Source organism: Lemur catta, chromosome X (assembly GCF_020740605.2).
Source record: "Lemur catta isolate mLemCat1 chromosome X, mLemCat1.pri, whole genome shotgun sequence".
In the NCBI taxonomy this organism is placed as follows: Eukaryota; Metazoa; Chordata; class Mammalia; order Primates; family Lemuridae; genus Lemur; species Lemur catta.
This window is the reverse complement of record NC_059155.1, coordinates 62,543,498-62,562,569: the sequence shown is the minus strand read 5'-3', so window position 1 is coordinate 62,562,569 and position 19,072 is coordinate 62,543,498. Positions and strand designations below refer to the sequence as shown.

At 37.7% G+C, this 19,072-nt stretch overlaps 1 pseudogene; it reads left to right on the top strand.

Annotated features, from left to right (window-relative positions):
* Nucleotides 1–17,809: 17,809 nt before the first annotated feature.
* On the top strand, nucleotides 17,810–18,707 carry LOC123628274 (annotated as a pseudogene).
* Nucleotides 18,708–19,072: the final 365 nt, after the last annotated feature.

Sequence of the window (19,072 nt, the reverse complement as noted above, 5' to 3'; positions counted from 1 at the left end):
GATTTCCAAGGAGTCAAGTCAGCAAAATGGCAGAGTAGGAGTTATCTGACTTCAGTCCTCCCACCCACAGAATCCCAACTAGCAACTATCCAGAAGCAAGATTACCACCATGAATATTCCAGAACACTGGAGTGACAAAAACTCTCAACAAATTAGGTAGAAAAAGAATGCACCTCAACACAATAAAGACTATACATGACAAACTAACAGTTAACATTATACTTAACAAGGAGCAATTGAAAGCTTTTCCTCTAAGATTTGGAATAAGACAAGGATGCCGACTTTCACCACTTTTACTCAACATAGTACTGGAAGTTCTCGCCAGGGGAAGAGAAAGAAAGAAAAAGCATCCAAATTGAAAAGGAGGAAGTAATATTGCCCCTGTTTGTAGATAATATCATTTTATATATAGAAAACCCTAAAGACTCCACCAAAAAACTGTTAGAACTAATAAATGATTTCAGTAAAGTCACAGGATACAAAATCAATATACAAAAATCAATAGCATTCCTATATGCTAATAGCCAACTATCTGAAACAAAATCAAGAAAAGAATCTCATTTGCAATAGCCATAACATATATAAAATACTTTGGAATAAATTTAACCAAGGATGTGAAAAATCTCTACAATGAAAACCATAAAACACTGACAAAATAAATTGAAGAAGACTCAAATAAATTGAAAGATATCCTGTGGTCATAGATTAGAAGAATTAATATTGTTAAAAAGTCCATACCACTCAAAGTGATCTACAGAATCAAGGCAATACCTATCAAAATACCAATGGCATTCTTCACAGAAATAGAATAAAATAATATTAAAATTTATAGGGAACCACAAAAAACTCCAAATAGCCAAAGAAATCTTTAGCAAAAAGAACAAAGCTGGTAGCATCACACTACCTGACTTCAAAATATATTACAAAGCTATAGTAACTAAAACAGCATAGCACTGGCATGAAAACAGACAAGTAGGCCAAAGGAACTGAATAGAGAGCCCAGATATAAATCCACACATTTACAGCCAACTTATTTTCAACAAAGGTGCCAAGAACATACTTTGGGGAAAGGACAGTCTATTCAATAAATGGTTCTGGGAAAACTGGATACCCACATGCAGAAGAATGAAACTAGTTTCTTATCTCTCATCATATATAAAAAATCAACTCAAAATGACTTAACGACTTAAATGTAAGACCCAGGACTATGAAACTACTGGAAGAAAACATAGGGAAAATGATTTGTGACATTGGTCTGGGCAAAGATTTTTTAGATAAAGCCTCAAAAGCACAGGAAACAAAAGCAAAAATAGATAGATAGGAATATATCACACTAAAAAGCTTCTGCACAGCAAAGGAAATAACAGAGTGAAGAGATAACCTGCAGAATGGCAGAAAATATTTGCAAACTGCATATCTGACAAAGGATTAATATTTAAAATATATAAGGAATTCAACTCAATACCAAATATATATATATATAATCTGATTTAAAAATGGGTATAAGACCTGAATAGACATTTCTCAAAGAAATATAAATGGCCAACAGGTATATGAAAAAATGCTCAACCTCACTAATCATCAGGGAAATTCAAATCAAAACCATAATGAGATATTACTTTAACCCAGTTAGAATAGCTATTATCAGAAAGACAAAAGAGAAAGTGTTGACAAGGATATGGAGAAAAGGGAATCTTTATACACTGTTGGGAATTAAATTAGTACAGCTATTATGAAAAATAGCATGGAAGTTCCTCAAAAAATTAAAAATAAAACTACCATATCATTGAACAATTTCACTACTGGGTCTATATCCAAAGGAAATGAAATCAGTATGTTGAAGAGATATCTGAATTCTCATGTTTATTGCAGCACTATTCACAATTGCCAGGATATGGAATCTACCTAAGTGTCCACCGATGGATAAATGGATAAAGAAAACGTGATATATACACAATAGAATACTATGCAGCCATTAAAATAATGACATGCTGTCACTTGCAATATGAATGAACCTGGAGGACATTATGTTAAGTGAAATAAACCAGGCACAGAAAGACAAATACCACAGGATCTCACTCATATGTGGAATCTAAAAAAAGTTGATCTCATAGAAATAGAGAGTAGAAATGGTGGTTATCAAGGCTGGTGTGGTTGGAGGGGAGGGGGAATGGAGATATATCGATGAAAAGATACATAATTATAGTTATATAGGAGAAGTACATTTTAAGAGTCTTGTTGTATAGCAAGGTGACTGTAGTTAAGAACAATGTATTGTATTCTTAAAAAATGTAATGTGAGTGGATGTTATGTACTGTCAGCACAAAATAGATAACTATGTGAGGTAATGCATTTGTTTATTTGCTAGAGTTAACCATTCCACAATGTATATATACTTCAAAACATCATGTTGTACATAATAAAAACATACAAAGTTATCTGTCAATTTAAAAAACATTTAAAAAGTGATTTCCAACTTAGAATTAGAAACCCAACCAATCTATGAGTCAATTGGGAAGGCACACAAGGTCTTCCAAACTTACCTACCGTTTCATACTCTTTATTAGAAAGCCACTGCAGGGTGTGCTCTACCAGTGAGGAAATCCCTGAATATAGGACCCAGGTGAGTGAACACAGGAGTGAAGTAGAGACGCTGTCCAGTGTGGCAGCAATGCAGCAGGCACAGAGGCAACTCGCCCAGAGTAGCACTGATTGGAAAGCAATGGGAGAGATTTCTAAAGGAAAAATGAGCACGATGGAGAATTTGATATGACTGGGCCTCTTGAGAGGAGATTCAGGCAGTTGTCAGAATATGTGGAACTTAATTAATGTTTAATGTTAACTACAGGTGGTTGCCAGGTTACGGATGAAATACTTTCCTAAGAACGTCTTTAGGTGGGTTTGTATGTAACTCAGATCCCTGATGAACAGCACATATACAGCAATAATGATAATAATAACAATACTATAATTGTTCACATGGTAGTAATACAGGGTAATACTGCAACAATAATAATACCACTGTACTATAATAATAAGTTACAGAAACTATTGTGCTCTTTCTTTTAATTCAAACAAACAACATAAAAACAAAATCATACAAAAAGTTTAGATAGGAGAAATTTCAAAAACAATATTAAAGGTTAATACTCACCTAATGTTGCATTAATGCTAGGCTAATAGGAATGTTACACTTATTTTGATCTTCTAACCAAATCAATAATAACCTTTCCATTTCAATAATTAATCCACTACACTGCTTAGTAATAATTGATGCTTTCATTGGAGCTCTGCCTTTCACATGTTCCATTACTCTCAATTTATCCTTTATAATTGTACCAATAGTCAAGCAACTAACTGAAGCCTAATGCTTTCCCAATGAATGATGACGTCTGGCCTTTCTCCAAATGCTTATTTCTACTTTTGTTTCCACTGTAATCACCTTTCTCTTTGCTACAGGCTCACCTGGATTTGCAGTGGACTTTTGCTTTGGAGGCATGGTCATAAGGGTAAACACAGACTCACAAAATCAAATAAAAAAGTTAAGACAAAAGTGATGCCGTGTGTAAGCGACCATATAAACAATGAGACTAGCCGCTAGCGTAAAGATGCAGCACCAACGAACCACTTATGCCATGTGGGTTTGTTTACCTGAGCAGAAGGAACTAGTTCCCGAATTATTAATTTAATTACTTAATTATAAATTATCCTTATGGGGAGCCTTGGGAGTCCATTTTTAAGTCAGGCTGTCCATAACCTGGGGACTGCCCGTATGTGGAAAAGTAGCATTCCTATGCAAAAATGAGGCAGTTATTAATCATAGGAGAATCAAAAGTGTATGAAAGGAAAAGTAATTGTATTTTACTACCAAGCTCACCCATGAATAGTATTTACATAGCCATAATAAGGTAAACAATGATATTGATCCCAGTAGAATTAACATATAAGAATGTTGAGAAAAAGGGAGGATGTTAAATGCTCATTTTCCACTGTGGGAAGTCAATTAATAATGCCTGAGCTAAAATATCAAGAAGTAGCAATTATTGAGAGAAACATGTTACTTGGAGAAATAGAATAGTTAAATAAAAATAATTCTGCTGTAAGAGGAGAAAGTGGTTTTAAATGGGGTAAACGGTAGGGCAGCCATTTGGTTTTATGTAAATCTTTAAAAACATTATATGTGCATTATATGAGCATTCTCACTTTACACATAAACTTTTATACATAAAAATATAACTTTAATTTTAAAAATCCTGTGTTCTACCTAGTTTTTTCTCTATTCTTAGAAACGCTCAGCTCTCAATCTCTTTCATGTTAACAATTAGCTAAAAGAAAATGACAGCAAATAGATTTTTTCTCTTTTGAGATTTAAATTTAGTAATAGTGACATAAATAAAAACAAGACTGAATAAAGCATGTTGACAGGAAAAGAAATCATTTTATGCTAGAGCCCATTTACTTATATTAACACCAAAGCTTTTATTTTTTAAAAGATCAATTTTCCATAACAGATAAATATTGGAAGACTGTTATACTTTTTCTCTTGGGGACAATCAATAAAATTATATTATAGGAATTATTTAGTAACTTTTATACTTCTATGACATCTAAAATCAGAACAATGCCTTCTAAAATTGATATGTGGTCAATAACAAAATCTTCCTTTCTCTAACCAAATTCTTTCTTAGAATCAATTCATTTTTATTGGGCTTGGCAAAAACTGAAATTAAAAAGAAGTAATCTATCTTATCATAAAAACAAAAATCAAATAGCTTTCTAGTCAGCCATACACCAATCACAGTCCTCAAATTGCTCACAGTCTGGCATTGGCTGGGGAAACAGAAATGTAAGCAGATAAAATGTAAACAGATAATTATAGGACAACATGGCCAGGGGCCATATGGGGCTGTGGGACTAAAATAGAGGGTATATCTAACTTCCTGGGTGTGGAGACGGGACATTTCAGGCAAAAAGCCCCGTTCTGAAAGGCCAGGAGGCTGGAAGCAACAATACATGAGGTACTGGTAGCTGTTGGCTCAGTGTACAAGTGGACATTTCCATAAAGGGGATCCAATGCAAAGTAAATGCCAGGCCAAGAGGGGGTCATTCAATAATGAGGGGACACATTCAATGAGGGTGCAGAGCAGCAGGGTGGTCCTGGGAGATGAAAATTCAACAAGAACAGTTGAGATATAGGCTTGGGAATAAAGGTCAGAAGACTGGGCAGAAGAGTGGATCCAGGTGAAACATCTATAGAGAGTAGGCAGCCATTCAGGACTCAGAAGTTTCCATACAGGACTCCTGCTAGAATCAGGTCTGAGTTGCAAGCAAAACCAGTAAGTAGGTCATTTGGTACTTCGTGCTGTCTTTTAAAAAAATTTATTTTAATTTCCCCCTTCTACCATGTGAGGACACAGCTAGAAGGTGCCATCTTTGAAGCAGAAAGTGAGCCCTCACCAGACACTGAATCTGCTGGTGCCTTGATCTTGGATCTTCCAGCCCCCAGAACGGTGAGCAGTAAATTTCTGTTGTTTATATATTTAAAAAATTATTTTATTTTTAATTGTAGTGAAAAACATAGAAGTTACCCTTTAAGCCATTTTAAGTGTACAGTTCAGTAGTGTTAACTATATTAATATTGTTATGTAACAGATCTCTAGAACTTTTTCACCTCGCAAAACTGACTTACCTTGGTCTCTTCTTAGATTTTCCCTCCATGTTGGGAAAACCACCAGATATTTAAAGAGCCAGTGCCTCTCTCTTGAGTTCTTCCACTTACGGAGTTCAGAACCCCAAGCCAGGCACTTTGACATTTCAAGTGTTGGGATTTTCCAAAATCTGTTAGTACACTGGGGTAGAATTTTCAAGTTTATTCTATTTACTATTAGCACTTGAGAAAAGATCTGCAAGGGGCTGCATGAATCAGCATCTGGTTTGAAAGAAGATCAATGTAGCTTAGTGTTCTCAATAAAATAAAAACAGGGAGCCAATTTAATTATTATGCTTCTGTTGAGCTTTCTATCCCCACAGCTAATAACTTTTCAGTAAGGATCTCCACCTTGATTATAGTCCATGTTATATAAAATTTAGAATTCAATAATGTTGCATCCGACTTTTGGGAGTCAGGCTTGGTGAATACATTTTTATTAGCTAAAAGTTCTGGTGAAGGCAGAAGCCCTGACAAAAGCAAGAGAGCAAGTGAGCAAGCAAGTAAGTAGGTGAGGAAGGAAAGAAGGGAGGGAGGGAGATAGAGGAGAGAGAGAGAAAGAGAGAGAGGGAAAACTTGCGGTAGAAAGTTTTTAAGAATTTCTTTCAATACAAACATTAAAAGAAGTGTTCATTATAGCACAAGTCAGATTTATTCTGCTCTGTTTCAGATATTGTGGCTGCATCTCTGACAAATGGACTCAAACTACTGAAGCTGCTGAGCAAATCTAATACACTAGCTGTGATCCCAGTCTGCTTAATTTTGTCTATCATCTTTGGCACCATCTCTCCAGACCCTTTCTATGGGCCAGTAAGCAGGTCAGGGAAAGAGGAGGTGACAGTACTCTCTAGAATTTCCCCTAAAACCTAGTGTCAGTATTAGGGGAAACCTATCAGGTTTTAGAGAAAGCCTGAAAAGCAGAATCAGAGATGGGGATGAGCATACAGGAAATTTATTGGGGCATGGTCTTGGAATCAACACCTGTGAGTGAAGGGAAAGGAGCAGACTGGGCAGAAGGAGAAGTTGGACCTCAGATAATCACAAAGGGATCTCTTAGGGTGATTAATTTGTTCCAGTTTGCTTGAGACTGTTCCAGTTTTAGCACTTAAAGCCCTGCGTCCTGGGAAACCCCTCAGTACCAGGAAAACCAAGGTGGTTGGTCACCCTAGGATCTCTGTAACTGAGTTGGCCTTGCAGAGATACTCTGAATTGCAATCAGGTGTGTCCTATGCCCCTGAATCAACCATTTATTATATAGGGGACGCCCCCTACCACCCAAGAAAACATAACTTTGGATAGGCGGTTCTCTTCGGCCAATAGCAACATCTTGAGAGGGACTCAGCTGTGATCTGTCAGTCATAACTTTTTTTAGCAGGTAGGGAAATGAGTGCCTCAGTCTGAAGCGGGTCAGGGGGGAATTTAGAGGTACCTGATTTTGCTGTAAGTTATACTATGTGCTCTCGGGAATGCCCTGCACGTTGACAGACCCAACTGTGGGTCCAGTGAGTCCCTTACAGAGCAACCATCTTAGTATTTAGAACCAAAATCCCAAGACTAAATGGACCCTTCCCCCAATAGCTGCTGCCAAATTGTTGGCACTTGGGGAAATTCTGGCCAACCATCTGTCTGTTTGAAGAGCTGTTCTAACCTCTTGACAAGAGTACCTCATTCTTTAGGTGGTATGAATCCTGGTGGCTCTAAACCCATCATCCCCCTTCTTTTCAGCCACTTTGGGGAGGGGCTCTAGCCAGGTCAAGGGCACACAATGAGCACTGGGAGGATAATGGCCATTCCTACCTGCTGAAGCAAATACAACCCAGTATATGCCAGAAGCAAGTGTTCAGGGGTCAGCCAGCCTACATGCTCATCAATCTCTGACCTTGTGGGCAAGTTGTTAATACCTGTAAGCTTCCATTGCCTCATCCACAGATGGGGCTGACAATGCCTACATATAAATAGATAAATAGATAGAGATATAAAGAGACATGTTGAGAAGTACTATATCCTAATGGTTGAAAACTCACACTTTCTTGGTTTCATATTTTTGGCTCCACTATTCATTAACTATATGTCACATGTCTCTGGGCAAATTATTAGCCTCTATATACCTTAGTTTCTTCACCTGTAAAATGATCAATAGTGAGGATCAAATGAAATAATCTATTTAAGTTACTGTGACTAGTGCTTAACACACAGGTAAGTACTCAGCATATGTTAACTGTTATTATTTAGAGTTCTAGCACAGTGTTTGGCATATAGTGTTTAATAAATTGTCTATTAAGATGGAGGTACAATTCTTCCAGCTAGTGATGAAACAATGATAGAAGCCCTCCTCCTTCTGATGATACTTCTCTTTTCCCTTTTGAGGCATTTGGAGCATTTTGGGTGGTGGAACTTGGGAGGTGCCTTCCTAACAAAAGAGCTGAGAGGGCCTGGAGTAGTATCTGGATACGAACAATGGGGACTGTGGCCGCTTGGGGCTGGCTATGTCCTAAACCAGGGGATCTCAAAGTGTGGTTCCCAGATCAACACTATCATCATCTGGAAACTTGTTAGAAATGTAAATTCTTGGGTCATACCCAAGACCTACTGAATTGGAAACTCTGGGGCTAGGGCCCAGCAATCTGTGTTTTAACAAGTCCTCCAGGTGATCCCGAGGTATGCTCTAGTTTGAGAACTAATATCCTGGGCTTTGGAAAAGATATGAAGGGGATCTTAAATTTTTCATCTTAGATGGGGAGTGGTACCTCTGGAGATAAGTGACAAAAATAAGCAAATTCCTTCAAAGATGTTCATAAATGGACATCAGCCCTTGGAGTCTGCCTTCCATGGAGCAAGCAGTGAGAGAGGGCCCCAGCGTGTGATGCATCATAATGTGTGGGCTGAGTTCAGCTACTCTGCGTGTGCTTGGCCCTTAGTTGGTGTTTAGTTGGTGTTCCATAAGTAGGTACTGAGTTAAGGAGCAAAGAAAGATATGCAGGGGACAAAAGTCCTTAATGTATTTCATTACTTAAGCCACCACAATCTCTTCTTCATGCCAATCCTGGAATAAGCAATCTCTCATGTGAGGGCCTCCCTACTGCACACCCGTGAACCTCTAGTGGGTAGAGACTTAGAATTAGATTTCTGTTTCTTTGGATTCCCAGAGTGGGCACAGTGCCTGGCCCGGCACAGCTATTGAATTGAGCAGGCACACAATTTCTTTCAGGTTAGGGATCTAGTCATCCATCACCTAAACCACCCACACAGCCAGCCACCTATCCCCATACTCAAACTTCTAAAACATTAGACATTTATGGAACCAGGACAAAGCCCGTTGAAGAATTCCCCTGCTTCCAAAGGTTTTGATATTCAGTGTATCTCATTGCTGTTAATCATGTACACCTTGGAATCTTGCTGTACTCATACACATGAAAATTGTGCTAGTTGAAATGTTTGTTTCTACATTTTTGTTCTAAGATGTGAAAGCATATGGGAGTCCTGTTGGGCACAAATGGCTCTGTATTTTCTAAATCTCTCTAAAACAAAATGTGTAAGTCAGAATCTTCTGCTCTAAATTCCATATGGCTTTAATTAATTCACAAAGCGAGTAAATGTATTTTCCATTTAATGGAAAAAGCTTTTGGCAGTAGGACCACTTACTTTGCACTAGTTAATGGAGCATTAAGAAAAAAACAGAGAAATATTAATCATATTTGAAAGCATGCTAGCTTTAAGGTTAGGCTATTAACCACTTATAGCACTATTCATAGAAATGGTGCAACATATTCTAAGAGAATGCTTATTCTACTATTTAATACTATCATCTTAACAAATTAGTAAGCCAAGATATTTTCTAAAATATCTCTAAAATATTCTCTAAAAACAAACAAATAGAAAACACTATAATCTCCTGCTATTAATGCCATCTTTCCACTTAAAGCGTCTATCTTATCATTTCAATCATGAGACTTTACCAGTTGTCACATCTGCTGTAAGGAAAACAAATAGAGCAGAAATGTTAAAATTCTTGGTTACAAGATTTGTAGGAAATGTTGTTTGTTCTTTAAAAAGAGAGGGAAACTACAAATTCCCCTAATAGCAAAGGTGTCATGAATAAATAGCTTGAAGGAAACTTCCTTAAAAAGTACTACCTTATGCTTTCAGAGACCTCGTCTTTCATATTACTATTGATCTCCACCCATATAGTGAAGGTACCACACATAACATCAAGGTCACTTCATCCTCCAATTTAGAAAGATTGACTCTCACACTGAACACACAGGACAGTGATGAATATTGCTTCATTTAGAGCAGATGGGAACATCCTGGCAGAGTCAGAAACTGTATTTGGCAAAGTATGTGAGAAGAGTTCTTGAGGAATGAGATGCTGTTGGGTGCATTCCAAGATAGTGCATACCAACCCATTGAGGTAACGAAGATGTATTAGGTTGCTAGGGCTGCCATAACAAAATACCACAGATCGGTGGCTTAAACAACAGAAATTTATTTTCTCACAGTTATGAAGCCCAGACATCCAAAATGAAGGTGTTAGAAGGTCTGGCTTCCTCTGAGGCCTCACTCCTTGGTTGGCAGGTGGCTGTCTTCTCACTGTGTCTGTGTCTGTGTGTCAGCCCTTTGTGTTGCCTGTATTCTAATCTAGTCTTCTTTTAAGAACACTAGTCATATTGGATTATGACCTTATGACTCCATTGTAACTTAATTACCCCTTTAAAGACCCTATCTTCAAATACAGTCATATTCTTAGGTACTAGGGGTAGGGCTTCAACATATGAATTGAGGAGAGGGGCACAATTCAGCCCATAACAGGAAAAAAACAAGATTCTTTTAGCTTTGGGAACGTAGCTTTTCTCCATTCACTCATTCAATGCTGTTATTCATTTATTGAATGAGTAACTGTGAATCTCAACTGTAATAATTGTAATTTAAGAGAGATATGTAAGATGATGAGAACTTATATTAGGATTTAGCCTGGTCAGAGAGATGAATGAAAATGTTCCTAGGGAAGTAACAATTCAGCCAAGATCTGAAAAATTAGTAGGTATGGAACAAATGAAATGGGGAAGTGTCTTAAGAGGAGAAAATAGTATATATAAAGGACCCCATGTCAAGGAGTATGTGTGAATTGCAAAAGAAAGTCACTATGATCAGACCAGGGAGATAGAGGGGAAGTGTGGAACCAGATGAGGCTGGAGAAGCAGGTAGAGGGCAGATGGGGCAGGATCTTTTGGGGTAGATTAAAGATCTTGTGTCTATTTGATAAGTAATGAGAAGCCCTTAAAGTGTTTTAAATCTGGGGATGAGGGTGAGGGTGGAAAGAATCATACCACTTTGATCATAGTGTTGAGAATGCATCATAGACAGCAGTAGAGAGGAAGTGGGCAAGCAAATTAGGAGGAGTTTGCAGAGATTCAGGAGATGGGAAAGAGAGAGAAGTTGACAGGCTCAAAAATATTTAGGAGGTAAAAATAAAAAAGACGTAATTAATGATGGATTAATTGTGTTGGAGGATGGTGGTGGAAAAGAGGGGTGAATTGAGAATGATTACTAGGTTTCAGCCTTTCAAAACTGGATGAATACTGTTAATGAAGCATTCCCTGAAATAGAGACCCATAGGATAGTACAGGGTGTTGGAAGAAAAATCGTATTTTTCTTTGGATCATGTTGAGTTTGAGATGCCTTTAAGATACTGAAGAGCCATAAAGTAGAAAATTAGATATACAGATCTAGAGTTCAGACCAAAGATTTGGGTTGAAGATAGAAATATGTGAGTCATTTTCTTGCTTAGAGTGAGAAGTAGTTGCAGAATCGAGCCTTGAGGGACTTCAACATTTAATGATCAGTTAGAGACTAGATGAGCCTTCAAGGGAGACCAGGCAGAAATAGGCAGAGAGGTGAAAGGAAAAACAGTGGTACACAGTGTCAAGATATCAAGAGCATGTTTTAAGAAGGTGGATGCAATTAATTTGTGCAATGTCACTGACAGATTAAGTAAGGGTTTAAAATGCCCTATGTATTCATTGACATGGAGGTCTTTTGTGACGTGATGAGACAGAACCCACAAGGAAGTGTTTGGAAAGTGATGAGAGGTGATGAAATGCTTACGTTAAGCTCCCCCAGAAGCAGATCCTGAGACAAGAACTTGGGTTTGAACTCAAGTGGTTTATTTGGAAGGCAATCCCAGGAAGCAACAGTAAAAGAAAGGGAACAAAGGAAGGGAAGGGAAGGGAAGGGAGTAAAGTGTGAGGTAGTGAGCAAATTGTTGCTGTGGCCAACTGGGGTTCAGCCCTGCTGGGAACCCCTAGGAGACAATGTAGGACACACCTCAGAGTTAGACTCATCCTCACTCAGGAACTAGGAAATGGGTATTTATCTTCCAACTCCCATCCATTGTTGGCTGAGGGATGTTCCCAGGGACAGGAATTACCCCAACACTTCTGGAGTGCCCTGCACTAGACTGGAGAGAAGTCCCCAGGTGGGATATCACAGGTGCTTAAAGTAGAATGCCACTGGCCTGTACTGGAAGCTGAGTGCTGAGAGGAGCTGGCTGGGGCACTGACTCCATCTGCCTCCAGGTAGTATGCATAACTCAAGAAATTTGGAGATGAGGGGTAAGAGGGAAAGTTGAAGTTTACTGAATTGAGAGGTAAGGTTAAGAGAGATGATTTTGTTGTTTTAAAGGGAGACCTTTAAAAATTTATGGGAGGAAATGAATGAGAGTGAGAAGATGAGCATGTAAGTAAAAAACAAAAAAGGATAATCAGTTAGACAAGCTGACTACTCATCTTTTGGGCCACTGTTGATAGTTATGTCTACTTCTATACTCCATGTGTTCTTCATTCCCACAGTATCTGTAATCATCATTAATACCTATGTGTATTAACTGGCAAAAATTTCAATAAATAATATAAAAATTATTACATGTATTAAATGACTTCTCGTACAGTTTTTAATCTAAAACAATCTGCTGAGAAGCTAAACAGGAAGGACTAAAGGATGAGGCAGGCTTAGCTGCTTTAGGGGGTATTTAAGTGGCACTGATGTGATAGAATTTAATTTTCAAATGGGAATAACAGATCAATATATTCCCTTACAATGCTACATATATTTTTTGGGTGATTGATTTATATTAAAAGATGATATAAGCTGAATTTTTAGATCAGTCTCTTCAATTTACACTGAACTCTTTATTCTAGTCTCACTATTGAATTTGTCCCTTGCCCAAATGCCTTATGTCAGAGCCAGCAAAAGCTTTTAGTTCCTGCTAATTTGCATTCCATTTCTTAAATTTAGCATATATCCAGCCAAATAAAAAATGTGTTTGGCAATTTGCAACATCTTTGAATACTTACTTATTTTAGGCATTATGATATATTGTTTTATGGAGCTATCATCCAAGTATGTCCAGTAAGATTTATCTTAGACTTTGATTTTTGTATTTTCATCTACACTCACCATTTATTTATTCAATCATTTTAATAAGTATTGATTGAATGAAGTCAATATGTTGTGTGCTTAGGATATAATAATGACAAATGCAATAAATAATTCACATATGTTATTACAAATGTAGCTCAGCATTTATTCATCCACTTCTTCATTTGTTATGTCTTCTGTAGGTGATGCAAGTCACAGAAAACCCAACAAACATGAAGACATTTATTGTTTATTACATGAAGTCTCTTGGTAGGTGGTCCAGGATTAGCTCAGCAGTGCAATGATGTCATCAAGGAATATAACTCTTACCTTCCTTGTTCATACTGGCCCAGCTCTAAATAGCACATCCTCCCAAGACAATATCCAAAGCAGGAGGTGGAGAGAGGAGCAAAAGGGCTTTCTCTTTGTGTAGATTTTAACTTTTGCTTCCCAGAATCTCCCCAGCAGACTTTCTATTCTATCTCTTTTGCCACACTGAGTCACACACTCAACCCTCAACAAATCTCTGACAAAAAGAGAACAGGACTATCATTATAGTTTAGTTTTACCATGGTTCACCCTCTAGTGCTGGACTCAATTTTGCTCAAGTAAAATTAGAGTTTTGATAGATATGAAAAAGGGGGAATGGTATTGAGTAGGCAGTCATAGATGACTATCACAGTTTTATTCTTAGAATTTTTTTTCTCAACCTAAAAGTCAATATTTATTGAGTACATTCTAAACACACACAGGCATGCACACACAACAAACATGAAGTTTCATAAAGAGATTACTCCTGTGATTGTCATGGATGTTGTCTGCTGCCATGGACTATAACTGTGCCCCCCTCATTATTTAGACTGCCCTCTTGGGAAGATTATTGCACGTTTTCTTGGGAATATTGCAGATTCCACTGGACAATGTTTTAATTACTGAATGATTAGCATGAGCAGTACAGTTCAGTCAAGTATCTAGGCAATTCAACATCTAAATTCAGCTTTGTAGCTTTAGGGAGGCTGTAGCTTTAACCAAACTATCCTGGGTATGCTTTGTGCAAGGTAATCTAATAGACCTGGCTAATTGGTTTTTGTTATTGTTGTTGTTGTTTTATGCCAACCAGTACAAAGCATATCTTTTCTTTTCTTTGCTAGTGAACAATTAAATTACTTTGGTCTTTCAGTCTATATTCTTGGACAAAAATGGATGTTGACAATACAGCATATTTTCATTTCCTGGATTTACTACTACTGTAGAAAGAGTCTATTTTTTCTCTCTTGCTGGGAATTTCCATGAATAACATACCAAAGAATGTCAACCACAGATCCTGGATACATAAACAGTAAGGGGAATATAGAGGATTCCTCAATCATGGAATTCACTTCACAATAGAGAGAGAGACATGATAGCTCATACTCATCAAATGTAATGACTGCAGTTTCTAGAAAACAAAAAGCTTAGAAAAAATGTATAAATAGAGCAATTTATTCCACTTTATACATTTTTTTAAAGATATCATTTCATATTTTCCACTCAGATAGCAGCAGGCAATGATATACTATTACTCATCTTTTATTCTATCCTAAATTGTCAAATTAAGACAAAATGTTCTAATGAGTTAGTGCAACTGTCTTACAAAGGTACAATGTGGGCAACTTGTTACCTTTTAGGTCTCAGACTCAAAAGACATTTCCTTAGAAAGTCCTTTCCCGATCATCCTCCCCCATCATACTATCCTGTTTTATTTTCTTCTTGGCATTTTTCACTTGCTAAAACTATCATTTATTTATTTCCTAATTTATCTGTTGTCTATTCCCTCTTACAGTGGCCCTGGCACCTAGACCACCACTTAGCAGATGGCAGATGCTCAATCATTATTTAAGGAATGATGTGTTCATCAGATGTCTTTTTTCATATTGATCCTAATTGCCCCCTAAACACCCTCACCGTATTATTCCTTTCTTTCTGCTGCCTTCTGTAAAGGTATTACCTTGAACATCTTGTGAGATGCCAGTTCCTTAAAAGATTAAACATATAATTACCATATGATCCAGCAATTCTACTCCCAGGTGTACACACAAGGGAAATAAAAACACGTCTACACTAAAACTTGGACATGAATGTTCATAGTAGCATTATTCATAATAGCCCCAAAGTGGAAACAACACAAATGGCCATTAACTGACAAATGCCTGAATTAAGTGTGGTATATCTATACAAAGAAATATTATGTGGCAATAAAAAGGAGTGGAATACTAATGCATGCAACAATATGGACGAGCCTTAAAAACATGCTAAGTGAAAGAAACCTGTCACAAAAGGCACATACCATGTGATTCTATTTGTATGAAACATCCAGAAAAGCAAATATAGAGAGGTGGAAAATACATTAGTGGCTATGTAGGACTGGGAGTTCCAGGAACTAAGAAGTGGCTGCTAATGAGTATGAGGGTTTCTCTTAAGGGTGATAAAAATGCTCTGAAACTGATTGTGGTGACGGATGTACAACTCTGTAAATATACTAAAAACCATTGAATTGTACACATTAAGTGGGTGAATCATAAGGCATGTGAACTATATTTCAATAAAGCTAATGCACCAAAAATATTGTGGGAAGGGAAGGAGAAAAGGTAAAATCTAAACTATTCATTTTAAAAATGTCTATGAGCAAGAGAAATTTAAACAAATGAAATAAGACAGAGAGGTCATTCTTTGATTTAATTTATTTATAAACTATTGAAGCATAGAAACAGTATAGGGACAGGACTTTGGTATTAGAGAAGCAAATGATCATCACCATCTGGAGGAATAACCACCAATGCCATACTTCATGCAGAGCAGCAACCAGGTGCTTTATGGGACCAGAAAGGAAAAAGCTCACAAGTGGATGAAATTCCATTACATTTTGCAATTGAGATATGTGGGAAAATATTGCCTATCAACATCAAGCTCTGCAGCAGAGACTCTAGAAATTGCCAAATTTTTTTTTCATCAACATAAATTAATATTTATTAATTATACACACAGGGTATTGCTGTGAAGTGGGTTTGATGAAGACATAAATAAGTTTGGTAATATCTCAGCTGGATATTTCTATCTTCCTGAGAAGAAGTTGAACAGTTGAAATAACATGGTCTGATTGCTGCAGACTGAGATTCTCTTGTTTCATTCTTTACTCTGCCCTTCCTTCTCACAAGGGCAGAAGGGATCAAAACAACTGTCTCCTAATTGTTTAGCACTCAATTTTCTGCCTAGAAAAAACTCTGTGGTTATACCAGCTCTCATATGATTATAGTTAAAAATATTATTGAATTTAGAATTCAGTGCATATTTGTCTTTAACTCATTTTTGCCAGTTTAGCAAAACTTTACTGTAGAAAATTTCGAACATTTGCAAAGGAAATAGAATAGTACAATGAGTATCCTTGCACAAAGGACTCGACAATTATCAACATCCTACCCTTTTGTTTAATCTATACCCTCACCCACTCTTTACCTCCCACTCAATTATTTTTTAAGGTAAATTTCACATGTATTGAGATGTCCAAATATTAACTGTTCAACTTTGACAATGGACACATTTGTGTGACCCACATCATAATGAAGATATAGAACATGTCCATCAGCTCAGAAAGTTCTTGTCTCTCTCTTTCCAGTCGATTCATTTTCTTCCCCCTCCAGGTAATTCAGAACCACTGTTCTCCATTTTTTTTTCACCATAGATTAATTTTGCTTGTTCTAGAATTTCACATACGTGGAATCATTAAGTATGTGCTATTTTCTATTATATTTCTTTTGCTTAGCATAATGTCTGAGCTTCATTCACCTTATTGCATGTATCAGTCCTTCCTATTGCTGAGATGTGTTCCATGGTATGAACATATCACAATTTGCTTATTTATTCTCCTCTTTATAAATATTGGGTTATTTTTGGTTTTGGGTATTGTAAATAAGGCTGTTATGCATATTCTTGTACAAGTCTTTTTGTGGATATGTTGCCAAATTTCTTGAAAGAGATAAAAGACATTTCAAAAGTATCAGAGGCACTGTGACCAATCCATGAGGCACTATTGTTAAGGAGCCTAAATTCAATGTTTCAGAAACTTCCTGCTACCTCTGAACAGAAGCTGATGCTAAACTTCCAGGTAGCATAATTAAATAGAGGAAAAATAAGAGAATGAGTCAAGTAGGTAACGCTAACAAAACCCGGTATTCTTCAGAGTGCCACAAAATTACAACATCAATATTAAGGATCAGAAAGAGTTCCTTCTATAAGTACAAACTAAAATTTGAATTCATGAGAAAACATTGAATCAATATAATTGGCAGTGCTTTTTTATTTTTAGTGGTACATAATAGTGGGTCTTGACATCTTTGATTCAACAAAATACAGCACATCCAGAAAATGTTCCATAAAACTTCTGTATTACAAAAAATATTTTAACAAAGTTTTGATAGATAAACGATAGACTTGAAAAAATACTTGTGGGCCCCTGCCTGCAGGCGACGGGGTCCGTTGCACCTGGACAGATGTATACACCTGGCCAAGGCCGAATCCCGCGTGGGTACGGGGGAGGAGGTCGCCGGGAGAGCAAGGGCTTTGCATTTTGCGGTGCTATTTTCTGAGGAGGCTGGGGAGTGGAGGAAGACGAAAGCCATTCAGAGTCACCAGGGACTTCCAGGGTGAACCATGTTGAGCCCTGCCAACCGGGAGGAGGTCGGCCTGGTGAACTATGTGGAGGACTACCTGGACTCCATCGAGTCTCTGCCTTTCGACTTGCAGAGAAATGTTTCACTGATGTGGGAGATCGACGCAAAATACCAAGAAATCCCGAAGGAGTTGGATGACTATTATGAGAAGTTTAAACGAGAGACAGATGGCACCCAGAAGAGGCGAATGTTACAGTGCATTCAGAGAGCCCTGATTCAGAGCCAGGAGCTGGGAGACGAGAAGATCCAGATCGTGAGCCAGATGGTGGAGCTGGTTGAGAACCGGGCCAGACAGGTGGACAGTCACGTGGACCTCTTCGAGGCGCATCAGGAGGTGGGCGACGCCACTGGCAACAGCCGCAAAGCCGGCCAAGACAAGTCAGAGAATGAGACAATCACACAGGCAGAAAAGCCAAATAACAACAGATCCCGGCAACAGCGCAACAACGAGAATCAAGAGAATGCGTCTAATAATCATGACCACGGCGGCATCACCTCAGGAATGTCTAAGGAGAAGAAAGCAAAAACCATAAAGGAAAAGAAACACTCCAAGGCCAAGGCAGAGAGAGAAGCATCCCCCACAGACCTGCCCATCAACTGCACTGTCTGCACAATCAGGTCCCCTATGGAGAGATGATCGGCTGTGACAACGACAGGTGCCCCATTGAGTGGTTCCACTTCTCGTGTGTGGGCCTCAACCATAACCAAAGGGCAAGCGGTACTGTCCCAAATGTCGAGGGGAAAGCGAGAAAACAATGGACAAAGCACTGGAGAAATCCAAAAAAGAGAAGGCTTATAACAGGTTTGTGGACATTCATTCAGGAGTGAGGAGAGCAGAACAAACCAGTGTATTTATATTACACTACCACCTTTGTTGAGCTGTAAGGATTGTAAAATGTATATTTTTAAAGAATGTTAGAAAAGGGACCATTCCTTTTATAGGGATGCCAATGATTCTCTCGGCGTTTTGTTTTTATCGGTACATCTGTGTAACAAAGTGGTTTGTGGATCAACATTTTAGAAACTACAAATATAGGTTTGAATTAAACATTTAAGTATGTCTTAGACTGATTGTTTTGGGGGGGATGTCTAAAAGTAACCTCATATATTAAAGGTGGAAAGAAAAGATTTCATTTAGCTATTTTCTTGTAATGAAAGTACAGTTATTACTTTATGAAATGTTTTTTAAAATTAGCCAAGTTGCCAAAAAATACAGCCTATAGTAAATTAGTTTCTTGCTACC